The sequence below is a fragment of the Ursus maritimus genome, unplaced genomic scaffold (assembly GCF_017311325.1).
Source record: "Ursus maritimus isolate PB19 unplaced genomic scaffold, ASM1731132v1 scaffold_20, whole genome shotgun sequence".
Classification (NCBI taxonomy): Eukaryota; Metazoa; Chordata; class Mammalia; order Carnivora; family Ursidae; genus Ursus; species Ursus maritimus.
In genome coordinates, this window is record NW_024424453.1 from 522078 (window position 1) to 536500 (window position 14423).

At 35.7% G+C, this 14423-nt stretch overlaps 1 long non-coding RNA gene across 1 annotated transcript in view; it reads right to left on the bottom strand.

Moving 5' to 3' along the window:
• Positions 1 to 288: 288 nt before the first annotated feature.
• LOC121104242 overlaps positions 289 to 14423 on the bottom strand; it is a 42928-nt gene continuing 28793 nt past the window's right edge. Inside the window, exons 2-3 of the long non-coding RNA XR_005836520.1 lie at positions 1560 to 1751; positions 289 to 1046 (exon numbers count right to left, since the gene is read on the bottom strand). This is a non-coding gene — a long non-coding RNA (uncharacterized LOC121104242). The remainder of the gene's footprint in view (positions 1047 to 1559; positions 1752 to 14423) is intronic.

The following is a 14423-nucleotide window of genomic DNA, read 5'->3' on the forward strand; positions in this document are numbered from 1 at the left end:
AGTAACATTATATGTCAACTATACTCAGATTAAAAGGTTAAAAATATATTAGCAAATATTGAAAACTACCTGTTTTTGGCAACATGGTAAAGTCTTCCCGTCTTCTCTAGGTGTGGTGCCTCTGAGTTGTACACTTTTTTTTTTAAAGATTTTATTTATTTATGTGACAGAGAGACAGCCAGCGAGAGAGGGAACACAAGCAGGGGGAGTGGGAGAGGAAGAAGCAGGCTCCCAGCGGAGGAGCCTGAAGTGGGACTCGATCCCGGAATGCCGGGATCATGCTCTGTGCCGAAGGCAGATGCTTAACGACTGCGCTACCCAGGCACCCCTAAGTTGTACACTTTTTAGAATCCAGTTTCAGGATTTTTTCTTTTTTTAGCACAATGATCACATTTTTAAAACAGTTCTCTGAAGACTGGGACCTGTAATATATTTCTGGATCCCCTAAAGAATAGCATCTCACCCATAATGGGTACTTTGGTGAAGATAGTTAATTATTTCTTCCATAAGAAGTTCTGGGATAAGGATTCATTATATTTCCAGCCATCTTTAGCGACAGCATGGTGTCCAAGTCCCTATTCCTTAGCTCATCTTAGGTCTTCTGGGGATACTGGAGTAGATATTTAGTTAAGTGTGTAGGTCTGGTACCAAAGCCATTATAGAGTTTGACAGTCTCATCTAGGCTGCCGGCTTGGCAGCTTCATCTGCCCAGTTGTTCTGGTGTCCTCAGCAGTGGACGAGATCTGATGAGTCAACACTGTGTCCAGTGCTTCACTGGACTTGATCCACAAAACTGTCCCCAACCATGAACATCCCAAAGTCAGGATTTTACACATGCAGATCCATCAAATAAGGACACCTGGAATACACTTGTTCAATTATCTGTAGGTACCTGGTGATCTTTCTGAATAGTCCATACACCAACAGGCAGAAAATGGTCTAAACATGGGCCATTGAGGCCATGTTTTCTCTGAAGATTACCTCAAGTCGTCTAGCTTCAAGTGCCGGGGCTTCAGGAAAAAGAGCACGTTTAGTTCTCAATGATTCTAAGAGAAAGGGAGAAAATTGGAAACTTTAGTTTGAAGAGTCAGAGCCAGACCTTAGAGGATATTAGAATTTAGGATTCAGTCCAGATTTACGGGCAAACAACAAACACTCAAGGACAGTTAATCAGAACTAGTATCTAACATACACAAAGGTGTTATTGAAACATAATTCTCTAAAATCACCCTCATTTCCACCAAAGATAGTCAAATTAAAGCTGATTTGTTTGTAAAAGAAGTCCAATTTTAACAAACTTGGCCTATTTACCTAAGCACAGCAAGAATAATGTTTTTTTTTTTTTAAATTGGTTTTAAAATCTGACGAAGTTGCAACTTTTCATAAGGAATTTCACATTGAACTTTTAAGAGCCTCTTGAGACTAAGAAGCCAAGTCAAATACTTGCATCAGATTTTTGCCAGCAATATCTATAGATTTGGGTGAATTCCTCTTTTCTCAAGGTCCCCATAATGTCCTGAGGACCCTGCACCTCCCAGGAAGTGACCCTCTTTACTCACCTGGTAAGGCTGCTGGAAACCATGTAAGCAAGGTGCCAGGCTGATTTTTACAAGGGGCTTCAATGGTTCCATGAATCAACCTTAATTCCTTAAAGCTGTCTGGTCATATCTGAGTCTATGCATATGTCCCTCAATATGACATTCCAGTCGAAGTTTTTCTTTTGTAATATGACCAACATTTCCAATAGTATCCTGTCATAAGGAGAACAGATTCTTATAAAACTAATGCAAATAAATGCATTGCCATGAAAATATAAAGTTTCCCTGACAGTTTCTGAATTCTGGAGGGGGGAAAAGTATCTTTTACCAAGTTTCTTTAAATCATAGATAGCTTACGAGAAACAATTTCCTTAAATCTGGAAGAATAAACAGAAAACCAGCAGTGTTTTCAACGAGAGTCATAGTATTTTTTTTCATGTTCTTTAATAATCCTTGGAGACACTGGCTTGATAATCCTTTTACACCAGCAACCTGAATGTTTAGCTCCTTGGCAATTTGCCAAAGTTGATAAAATTGAAATCCTTAGCATCTTCTTTGGTTCTCTCAATTCTAACCTTGTTCCTGCCTCTGTTGGACAAATCAGAGATTCCAGCTCCCTAGCAGTGATTGGTAAGCTATTTAACCATTGGCTCTGTCTCCGGAGCTCAAGGTAAAAATCTAGAGGAATTGATCAGCTTCTGTGGATAGCCTTGGATAGACATATTGCTGAGCATTACAGTGTAATTTCTCAATAGCTGGTGGAAAATTAGATCTACTGTCTTTCCAGGAACCACTTTTAATCTTTCCGATAGTGGTTTCTGAAGTACTTGAATCTTGACCAGCTACATGGCACTGCTAACAGTTCTTTGCTTTCCAGCTTTATTGCAATCACATGTTCAGAGTGTAAGTGGCTATGATCCTTATTTGGGGTGTCACCTACACATTTTTGGCTTTCTTCAAAGAGTGCTAATGCCAAACATGCCCTAACAAATTCATGATCAAAAATGACAGGGTGAGTTGACAATGAGTCTAAAAAGGTTTTCTTCAGCTTGAATCTCTTGGATGGCATAAGGTGCTTCGTACTTAATGCATCCTCGGAAGACTTTTTCTGTCCTTTGCTATTGCTGACAGAATTTGCTTCAATGTACGAAAGGAATCTACAGCATCTGAGACCTTGACAACTCTTCTCCCTCAATTCATTCAATTCCATGTCTGCTTGAATGCAGTTTTCCAATTAGTTCTAGAAATTACTGCAGGCCTGTAGTTGTCAGAATCTACGAATTTCCTTAAGGCAGAAACACTTAACGCAAGAGCAACAGAGTACACCAATCACTGAAATGACAAGACTCAAAGATGGCCGTGGTTCCTTACAGTGCAATTAACAAGGGAATTTGGTTATTTCTGTGACAAACAACATCTCAATAATTACACCAGGACATGTCAAAACCTCAGAAACTTCTGGAACAATGATAGTGTTCATCCATACAATATAACCTAGGAAGGCTTATCATCACTTAACAATGCTTCCCATGTAATTTGACATACCAAATAAATAAGCCTAATTAATCAAAAAGCCCTTATTTATAAGTTGAATTTTGAGAATTTTCTCTGAAATATCAAGTTTTAGAGCACATGCCTAAATAGGATTACAGATAATTACAAAACTTAATTATCTATTTAGTGAAGGTGGCAGTAAGATTCTAAAGGCAAATGCAGAGGGTTATATAGCTGATAATAAAACAGTTTTTTTCATATTGAAGAGATTCAACTTTCTGAAGTAAAGACCTAATAAGGACAAAACATAGACATTGTTTTCTAGGTAGATTAGATTGATTTTTAGACTTATTAAAGGTAAATAAAAACCCTTGTTTACACTTTAGGCCACTAGTCTTAAGAAGACTGTCATTTTAACAGGCAGAAAGACCCAACTACAATCTTATACTCATGTACTTCTGATATTAAAACTCATTCATTCCGACAAGATGAATTTTTAAAGCCTTTATGGAATGCCCCCATTTTCCTTCCTATCACTCCCCTGTAGATATATACTTACCGGGAAAAGGACATCGAGCACACTGCGTGGATCTGTGTTATGGTGGAGGCTGAGATGTTCAGGCAGGAAGGACCCTCAGCTGTGGGATGCCACCAACGCTCTCAACTCTCAGATTCCACTGGGGATGGCCTGGACTGAAGACAGCTGTGTCTCCAAGGTCATGCCCTCTTCCCAGGTGGTCACATCCAATGACTAATAAAAGTCCAGCCCTTCTGTCCTATTTAAGGTGGTTCTGAAGGGTGATCCACCTTTTGGAACTTCTCAGAGACTCAGTTAAGGCTTCTGTTGATACTGTATCACTGTTCGACTTCTGCCAAACTTTGTTTTTTTATTCTCCCTTCTCTTCCCCAGGTGGTGATCACTCCCTAACAAATTTTACATACCATTCTCCATAATCATGCACAAAATTCCTTTCCAAAGGTTTCCTTCTCACAAACCTCTACAACTTTCGTTTTTACATTCATTCAGTTTTGGTCCTAAGTTTTCCCCCTCTAACCAGTCTCACTTTCCTTGCATATCGAGTTGTTTCCCTCATTATTCCCAGTAGTCTTATTTATACTTGTTAAAATAGTTTACCTCTGTTTCTGTTCTCAGATTACCAATAAAGCATCATAGAACTTCATAAGTTTTTTTTTTCTTACAAATTTTGCAATGGAGATAACATGAACTTATTTGACTTTCAGTAAGCATACACAGACTAAAAGTTTTATATGTAATGCTGATAATTTACGACCTATATATTTTAATTAAAGCAACCTTAAATTAGCTTTAATACCAAATATTTTCCCATATCATGTGAACGGTAAAACATTTGGATTAGTTTCTATCTTTCTGAGATTTAGACTGCCTAATTCTTACAAGTGCTTATCTTTAAACCAACTAAATAGAGTCCTTTTACAAATTAATGTTATCAGTACCATCCAGAGGCATAAAAAAAGCTCTCACATTTACAATATACATGGACACACATACAAATACACAAACAAGATACAAATACAATCTTAAAGGCCCAATTTTCAGGTATCTCCCTTTTACAACACAAATCTAGTTGCAAGATGGCAGTATAATTTATGGAGTCATTAATCGGTCAGCTTTAACTGGAGTCTAATATTGTGGCCGAGCAGTGCTGCAAAAAATGCCCAACATTGGAGAATACAGTCCGAGGGGCTGCACGTGGGGATCAAACTGTCATTTCTCAGTTCTCCATTAGAACACGGCTGGTTTTATTCCGATACCAGAACAACAACAAAACAACGTGAAGCCCAGAGTGTCTCTTGTGAGCATTAGCTCCTCCCCAAAAGTTAGGGCTTTAGCAACTAAACCAAATGTCTTCCTGGTTTCCAGTTCCTCCCTAAAAGTCAGAGCTTCACCGACTGAACCAAACAGCTTCCTAGCCAGACTTTCCTTAACCGAGCAAGAGAAGAAGCCTAAGAGAACCAAAATCCCCTATTTGGAGGCAATGGAATGGAGGAAATCTAAGCCAAACCAAATGGGAGGAAGAAATAAGTTGATGTGCTTTGCACATGAAATACTCACCAAGAGATGTCCAAATCAAAACCAAAAACTGTTTTCTTGCCACAAGATTTAAGTTAAGCATTGAAGGTTGGAGGTCCCCAGTGGTGCTGTGTGTGTGTTGGGGGGGGGGGCAGGACAGCCTCTAGGACAAAGAGCCTAGGCAGCTGCTTGGACCTGTTACCGGACTCCTGTTACTGGCTGGAGCCTGACAAATCACTGGCAAAGGGCTCCTGGTTTGGCTGGTCAAATTTGTAACCAAACCCATTTGTCTGCCAGATGTGCAATGAAGCGTTACTGACACAAGTATGCACCAAAGAAGGGTTATTCGAGAGGCAGCCAAACGAGGAGCTGGGAGGGCAAACCCCAAATCCACCTTCTCAAAGGAGGAGAGTCAGGGAAATTTAAAGGCAAATGAAAAGGTCTGGGCAAAAAGTTGCAGCTGTACTTGTTAGTCTGCAGCTGCACTCGTTAGTCCTGTTAACCCTTTCGTCACTGGATTTGCTGTACTGTTATTATGTAGAGTATATATTCAATAAATCCTTGTCAAATAGAAAATATTGTTAAAATATTAATAACTGACAGAAAGTTATTATTTCCTGGTTTCCTATTATAAAACATACTAAGCAACATATACACAGAGATGTAATTTGAAACCATTAGTCCCTTCAAAATAAAGTAGACCAATATTTTTAGGAAACCATATCCTTGGAAATGTTTTCCATTGCAAGTAAACAGATATCTAATGGTGACTTAAAAAGTAAAATTTTATTTTGCTAACATAACAAAAAATCTAGAGTTAATCCTTTCTTTTGGCATTTTTGTCAGTGACTTAAATATCACCGATAAGTATACGTCTCCGGACATGTTTTTCATGATCACAAGATGGCTACTTTACGTCAAAGCACCATACCTACATTCAGTGATGAAGAATGTGAAAGTAGGAATGACAAAAGCCTGAGGGAGTCACATCCGTCTCCTTTATCACCAAAGAAAAATCTTCGGAAGAAATCATCTCAGCAGGTCCCCAGGACTTAATCACTTGACCACATCAATCTGCAAACGCGGACAGTAAAGTATGGTATGCAATGTTACAGTTAATTTAGACCAATCACAAACCACTGCTTGGAGTTGGCCCAACTGTTGTTTCAAAACAGAGTCTGCTACAGACCTATTTCTCCCATGAATATAGATTCAAAAATTCTCAACATAATATTGACAAATTGAGTTCAACAGCCTATAAAAAGAATTATACACTATGGCCAAGTGGGATTTATTACAGGTGTGCAAAGCTGGTTTAACATTTGAAAATCAATTAGTGTAAACTATCACATCAACGGATTAAAGAAGAAATATCAAATGATTACATTGGTAGATGCAGAAAAAGCATTTAGTAAAATTCAACACTCATTAATGACAAAAACTATCAGAAAAAAAAAAAAAAGAAGAACAGAAAGGAACTTCATCAAATGGATAAAGAACATCTACGAAAAACCCGTATAGCTAATGTTATACTTAATGGGAAGAAAATAGAAAATTTCCCACTAAGATCAGGAAGAAGGCAAGAATGTCCCGTCACCATTCCTTTTCAACATTGTACTCTAAGTCCCAGCCAATGAAATAAGGCAAAAAATCATAGCAAGTTATTTTGTCTATGTAGAAAACTGAATTCTAATGTTTACACATAAAGGCAATAGACTCAGAATAGTCAATAACAATTATTGAAGGAAAAAATAAAGTAAAATATAAAGATACCATGCAACTTCAAGACATACCATAAATTTCCAGTTATCAAGTCGGTGAATTATTGGTGAGAGAATAAACAGATCAACAGAACAGAAGAGAGCGAGCCCAGAAATATACCCACACAAATATAGTTAACTAATTTTTGACAAAGGAGCAAAGGGACTACAATGGAGAAAGGACAGTCTTTTCAACAAATGTTGCTGAACAACTGTATATCCACATGCAAAAAATATCTCAACATAAATCTTACATATTTCACAAAAAATAACTCAAAATGAATCACAGACTAAATGTAAAATGTAAAACTAAAAACTCCAAGAAGAAAAGATAGGAGAAAATCCAGATGAATTTGGTTTGATAATGACATTCTTTATACAACTTCGAAGGCACTATTCATGAAAGAAAAAACTGATAAGCTGGACTTTATGAAAAACAAAAGCAAACAAACAAAACTTCTCTGTGAAAGGCATAGTCAAGAGAAGGAGAAGACAAGACATAAACTGGGAGAAAACATTTGCAAACGACATATCTGAGAAAAGACTATTATCCCAAATATACAAAAAACTTTAAAACTCAGTAAGAGAAACCCAATTAAAAAGTGGACAATGTCTGAACAAATACCTTAAAATAAGACACATAGATAGCAAATAAGCATATGAAAGAATGCTCCACATCATGTGTCATTTAGAAATGGCAAATTAAAACAGAGATACCACCACACACCTTTTAGAATGGCCCAAATCCCAAACACTTGGAACACCAAATACTGGCAAAGATGTGGACAAACAGGAACTCTCGTCCCTTGCTATTAGGAATACATGATGTATAGCTACTTTGGAAGCCAATTTGTTAGTTTCTTGCAAAACTGAGCATATGATCCAGCAATTGATCTTTGGTATTTACCCAAAGGAGTTGAAAACTTATGTCTATACTCAGTAATTACTAATATCGACAAAATCAAAGGGTGTTATTTCTCCAGTTGGTTCTTTGTTGTTTAAAGACACACACTAAAATATTGAAGAAGTCATATTGTGTCTGATATTAGATTCAAATAACCTTGCTAGTGGTTGAAGTTGGGAGTTAAGTCTGGATTCAGATGAAATAACATTGACTATAATCTGATCATTGTTGAAACTGAGTAACGGATAGAGAGAGAGTTCATTAGATTATTGTGGATAACTCTGTGTATGTCTGAAATTTGCCAGAAATTGGTAGAGTTTTTCCCGAGGCTCACATTGTCCACTGAAGTCATGTTATGTTTAATTTGTATTTTTGGAAACTATTGTTGTTGGTGGGAAATAAATTCTTAAAAAGGCCTTCACTGATTTGAAGGCAAAATCAAGATTGTTTTCTGGAAAAGGGACATACAAGTTAATGGCTTAATTAAAATTATCTAATTTATTTTAAGTCTTTCTACTCTAATTTCTTTCTAATTATGCTAAAATATTTTTGATCTTATTGCTACTTTGACACAATGGCCTTTCTAAAGAAATATTATAGTCTATGAAGACAGTTACGAGTTGGCAAAATGTGATCTGTGGTAAAACTTAGTGATTGTCTAAGTTTAGATGACTGGGTAAGGTGACAAGGGGAAATAGGGACATTTTTGTGGAATATGTAAATATGTCTTGGGAATTTCCAAAACCACATGGGGAAAAGCAGTCTTATAAACTCCTGAATTCCCAGAGGTCAAGCAAGTTGTAGACTCAGAGGTTGTTTTTGTGTGTTTTTTAATGGGCCACTAAAGAAATGTGTGACCATGGAAGGGGACAACTAGATAACTGGTGATATAGCATTAATTTTTAATTTATTATTGAGTTCTGTAAAGATAAATCAGGAGCATCCACTCAAAGTAACTTGTTATCTTCACAATGTAATTACTCCTTCCTAAAAAAATCAAAACTATCAGCACTCGATGGCTTTATAGCTCAGCTTGTATGCTGATACATATTCACTAAATTTTATAAAATTATAAAGGAATCTATCTCAAAGATATCACATGAATAATTTTCTCAGGATACTAAATGGCAAGGCAACAATTTAACAGTTTTGTTTGAAATGTAAGTATCCCTCCAAATAGCACCTAAGAATTCCTCCTATGAACTAGCAGTCCATGGAGCAGGTTTTAGTTACACATCATATCGGTTCAAAAAGACTGCGGCCAGCAGCACGTAGGTCTACCAAGTATGTGCCCTGAGTCTGAGATAGTTAATAAACTTCATATCCGAGGAAAAGCATTGAATTTCATCTCTAACACTTTAAACATAGACCAAAATAAAGTTGGATTAAAGCCAGTATAAATCACAGTAGAATCTGAAATTGTATACTATGTATGTCAGTTTCTGATATCTTTAAATGTCAGAAAAATCCCCTTGTGGATGCTGTGTGTATTGAAGAAGGAAATATATATATATATATATATATATTTATTTTTATTATATATATATATATTTATTTATTTTTTTTTTGGATGGTGAGTGCTTTATGGATCAATAAGCCACATGTCATAACAAAGTTCAAAAAAGCTTAGTAGTAGATTAGTATGAGATGAGAGGTGGAAATAATAAAATTAGTTTTTCTTTTTAATTTCCATCCTGCATATCTATAAATGGGATTGTTTATAGCATATACTTTTATAGTTGAAATAACTGCATCACATATATTTATTTTATTTTACACATTTAGTTACACATATTTGTTCCTTTAGAGTACTAATATTTCATTTACATCTTTCCTTATGTTACCTTAAATACGCACGTTGGTCAATATTTTTCAAATTATAGATATCATCTTTTTATTTCCATTTTTTAGGGGAAAGCGTGTTTTGTGTGTGTGTATATATATATATACACACACACATATATGTATGTATTTAAGATTTATTTATTTATTTTTAGAGAGAGACAGAGACAGAGACAGAGAGAGTGGGAGTGGGAGGAGGGAAGAGGAAGAGGGAAAGATTCTCAAACAGATGACTTGCAGAGCTGATGCAGGGCATAATCTCACGACCCTGAGACCATGACCTGAGCTGAAATCAAGAGGCAGATGCTTAACCAACTGAGTCACCCAGGCACCCTGTAAGGGTGTTATTTAATATAATTAATACAGTTCATTCACTGATTCAATGAATATTCCTACCATCATCTTATGCCAGAACTGCTCTAGACACTAGAGTCAAAGCAGCACACACATAGAAAAAAATTATTTCATGAATTACATGTGCTGTTTGGAGAGAGTTATTAAACACACACAGACACATATGCACACACACATACATGTACAGCAGGTGAAAATAAGTATGATGATAAACAAACAAGAGTAAAATTGTGGGCAATGACGTCATAAGGTCTATTTTATATCAGGGAATAAGAAGTATCTCTCTGAATATTTGGCAATTTTAAACTATCTAAGAACTGATATTAAAAGTTTTTTTTTTCTCCAAAAAAACCCAGATTCTTAACTATAGAGAAGAAACAGATGGTTACCAGAGAGGAGGTGGGTGGAGCGATGGGTGAAATAGGTGAAAGGGATTAAGAGTAAACTTCTCCTGATGAGCGCTGAGTAATATACGGACTGCTGAATCGCTCTGTCGTGCACCTGAAACTAATATAACAGTGTATGTTACGGACACTGGAATTAAAATTTTAAAAGTTAAAGTTCGTTTTTTGGACAGAACATTGAATTGGGTCTGTTTTCCTCTCCAATGCACTCTGAAAATGTGTCTTTTAATTGTACTTAGACCACTAGCCTTAAGAGTGATTGTTAATATAGATAAATATCCACCACATGTGTAACTATTATTCTATTTCATGTTTTCTTTTTTTATTTCTCTGCTTTCTTTAGAAGGTTCTAATTGTGCATTTTGTATGGTTCCATTTTTTTCTTAGTTTTTCTCCTAAGATTATAATATAATGTTTTTAACTAATCTAAGTCCACCTTCAAATAACATTATACCACTTCACGTTTAGTTCCTGTATCATAGGACAGAATACTCCCATTTCCTTCTATTTCTTGTAGCATTGCTATCATTCATCTTATTTTGCCATATACTATCATCATAGATACGTTACTGTTATTGTTACTTTCAATATATATTAGGCGATTATGAATAAAAAGTTAAAATATTTTATTTTCCCTTCAATTATTCCTTCTCGTATGTTCTTTCTTCCTTTTTGTAGATCTGAGTTTCTGATGAGTATCATTTTGCTTCTCCCCAAAGAACTTCTTTTAACATTTTTTTTTTTTTTTGCAGAGAAAGTCTGCTGGTGATAAATTCCCTGGTGATAAATTTTTGTTTGTCTGAGAAGCTCTTCATTTATTCTTCACATTCAAAGGATAATTTCTCTGGACATAGAATTCTCAGATTTTTTTTTTTTAACATCAAATATTTCACTCTAGCTTCTTTTTTACTTTCATAGTTTCCTATTACCAGTCTATGTTAATTTGCATCCTTATTTCTCTTTTGGTGAAGTATATTTTTCTTGACTTCTTTTGTTCCATTCTCTCTATATGGTATGTGATATTCCAATTATGTGTATGTTCAGTGTTAAAAATTGTCCCACAGTTCTTATATGATCTGTCTTTTTTTGTAAAAAAAACTATTTCTTCCCTTTTCATTTCAGTTTGGGACATTTCTCTTGATCTGTCCTTAAGCTCTCTGATTCTTCGGTTGATTTGAGTCTATTGAGGACTGCACTGAAGGAACTCTTTGTTTATGTTACAGTATTTTTTTTTATTTCTAGTATTTCCTTCTGATTCTTACAAAATCAATCTTTCTTCTTATTTTATAATTTATTTTTGCACATTGTGTTTTTTTTCAGTTATAGCTCTTAATATATTAATAACAGATATCTGAAGTTCTCTGAGAATTCCAAAGTCTGAGTCACGTCTGAGTCTCATTCTGATGATTGCCCCGTCTCTTCTGTGTTTTTTTCTTGCCTTTTGACATGTCTTGCAATTTATTCTGGAAGCTGAACAGGTTGTATCAGGTAATAGAAATGGAAGTAAATAGATCTCTAGTGTGAAGATTTATGTTAGGCTGGCTATGAGTTAGTTTTCAATGTTTGCTATGGCTCTAAGTGCCAGAGGCTTCAAGTTCCTCTAAGGTCCTTATTTCTGTTTCCCCTTTTTACTTCCGACTTCCCTAAGTACTATAACTCAGAGCCTCTGTGTCTTGCATCTCCTACTATTATTATACTGATGCCCGTTGAAGTGGTAGTAAGAAGTGGGGGAGTAAGAGGAACTTTATGACCTTATGACTAAGTCTGTCTTTTATGGGCCTATCTTTTGATAATTCTGCTCCCCCAGATTAACATACAACTACATATCTTAGTTTTATGTTCCCTCTTCCATGAGAAAAGAATGCTATTGGGGGCTGCAGTGGTAGAAATGTGCTTCCCCAGGTGGGATAAGGCTTTGGTAAGATATTTCCTCTATAGAGTAAACCTTTGCTATTAATAATGCTCTAAGAATATTTCACAGTATTTCTTCTGCTCCTACCAGAGCCACAAGAGGGTCTTTTAACTCTGCACCATCAGAACCTTGGAGGGGTTCATGAAAATAAAACACACAAATGTGGGGAGATCTCCCTAAGTCTCTGACTTCCAGGAATTTCTCATTCTCAAGCTTGTCTACATCCAGCTTCCAGAAATTCATTAATTTTACCATTTAATTGGATTTTTCTCCAGTTAAGCAGATCATGACTGTAACTCTCTGCATTCACCAGTCTTTCAAGATTTGGTAGTGGTTGTTTGCCCAAGACCTCAGTTTTCTGATGGGTGCAATATAAGTCATTGATTTTCAGTTTGTCTGTCTTTTTCTGTCCTTGCCATAAGGATAGAAGTGATAATTATCAAGTTCTTCACATTTTGAACTGAACCCAGGAGGTTGAATTTTAAGGACTAATACATAGAGAACAGATTATATGGGGCTAGTATGGAAGCAAGTGTGATTTTAAGAGGCAGTTTTTGGCTCTATTTTAAAGAAAGGTTCACATGACGGGGGTGGGGGGAGATATGTATCAAAGATGACACCGAAGTTTTAAATCTAAGTAACAGAACTGAGTTACCAAATGGGCAACTCTCTTTAGGGAACGACGGAAGGAAGCAAAGTTGTGGGCTGTCAAAAGAAAAACAAACAAACTGCCACCTACCAACTTGGAGTGGCCTGACTCTTTCTTTGGTTTCTTTCTACCTTCTGAGTACAGAGGCCAATTTCAGATTACAACAAGGAAGCTCCAGGGAGAGTTATGAACCAACATTGTTGAGAACTAAAAATCCTTCTTTCAAAGACTGAATTCATCATAACTTCATTTTATGTATGAAGAAGAGTAAAAGTAATTAAATTTTGAACAGAGAAATGCCTTGGAAACCAGGGTCATTCTCACTGTTCTTTAGTTCAGCAAATTATCACTTAAGATATGCTTTCTCTTTAAATTCCTCTAAAGCTATAAATGATAAAAAAAAATAACTACTTCTCACTACACACTGATTATGTTAAATGCTATTTATAAATTTTGTTTCTTTTCCCATCACCAAAATTTTAATTATATTGCAATAAACGTAGTTTGTATTGTGATCTAATGTTTTATATAAATTGGACTCTGATGGCAAATGTCTTTTAGAAGTTTCTGAAAGTTCATCTGTAAATTTGAAAGCAAATGATAAGAGTATATTATAAAAAATAATCTCAGTTTAATGAAGCTGAAACTTTCTTCCAGTCTTATTCTGAGATCTTCAGCAGCAGAAGTACACTTTTTTAAATTATTTAACTACATCAGTTTCTGATGTTATTTAGAGGATGGAGACTCTGTGTATTCTTAAGTTTAACACATGTATTTAGTTTAATACTGCATTTAATTTGCATAGCTAATTATGACCCTTATGGAATATATTATGTACATACCAAAATATAAAAAAATTAAATAGTCTTCCAGAATACATGTTGAAACAGTTACATTATTCTGTAAAATTCGAATTCATTGTGTTTACATTTCGTATTATTTGATACATTACTTCAGCATCTAGATAATTCTCTATTTCCCATTCCAAGTATTTTTTCACGTACTGTTTCCTTGGTTGGAAATACATTTAGATTAGCTTAGTTAAAAGCCTAGTTATGAAGAGAAAAGAGAAACAAAGGGCCTGGAATAGACAAGCCTTAGCAGTGAAATGGAACCGGAGTTGAATGCTGTGCAGTTTTCTCTTTCTCCTTTTCTCCCTCCTTTTCAGTCTTCCCTGCTGTTTTCAATAAATCCTATCCATCCTTACTGAAATGTTGTCAACCCCTTAGTTTTCAAGGCAAAATAATCAATTAATATGCCCAAACCTTGCCCTCCTACATTGAAGAAACTGGCCACAAAGAAGGTATAGTCCCTGAACCAAATTCTATAACCCTTAAAATGGATGTCACTCAGTCCATTTGGGTGAGATTTTTTTTCCCCTAAAACAGTCAACTGTGGCATAACACGATAATGTTGAGCTTGAGTACCACTAATCTTCTTTTAGCCATTGCTGTGGATAGGAGTGATAGAAAGGATTATTTCTAAAATGGTCTTGGTAATGATATTTCTGAAA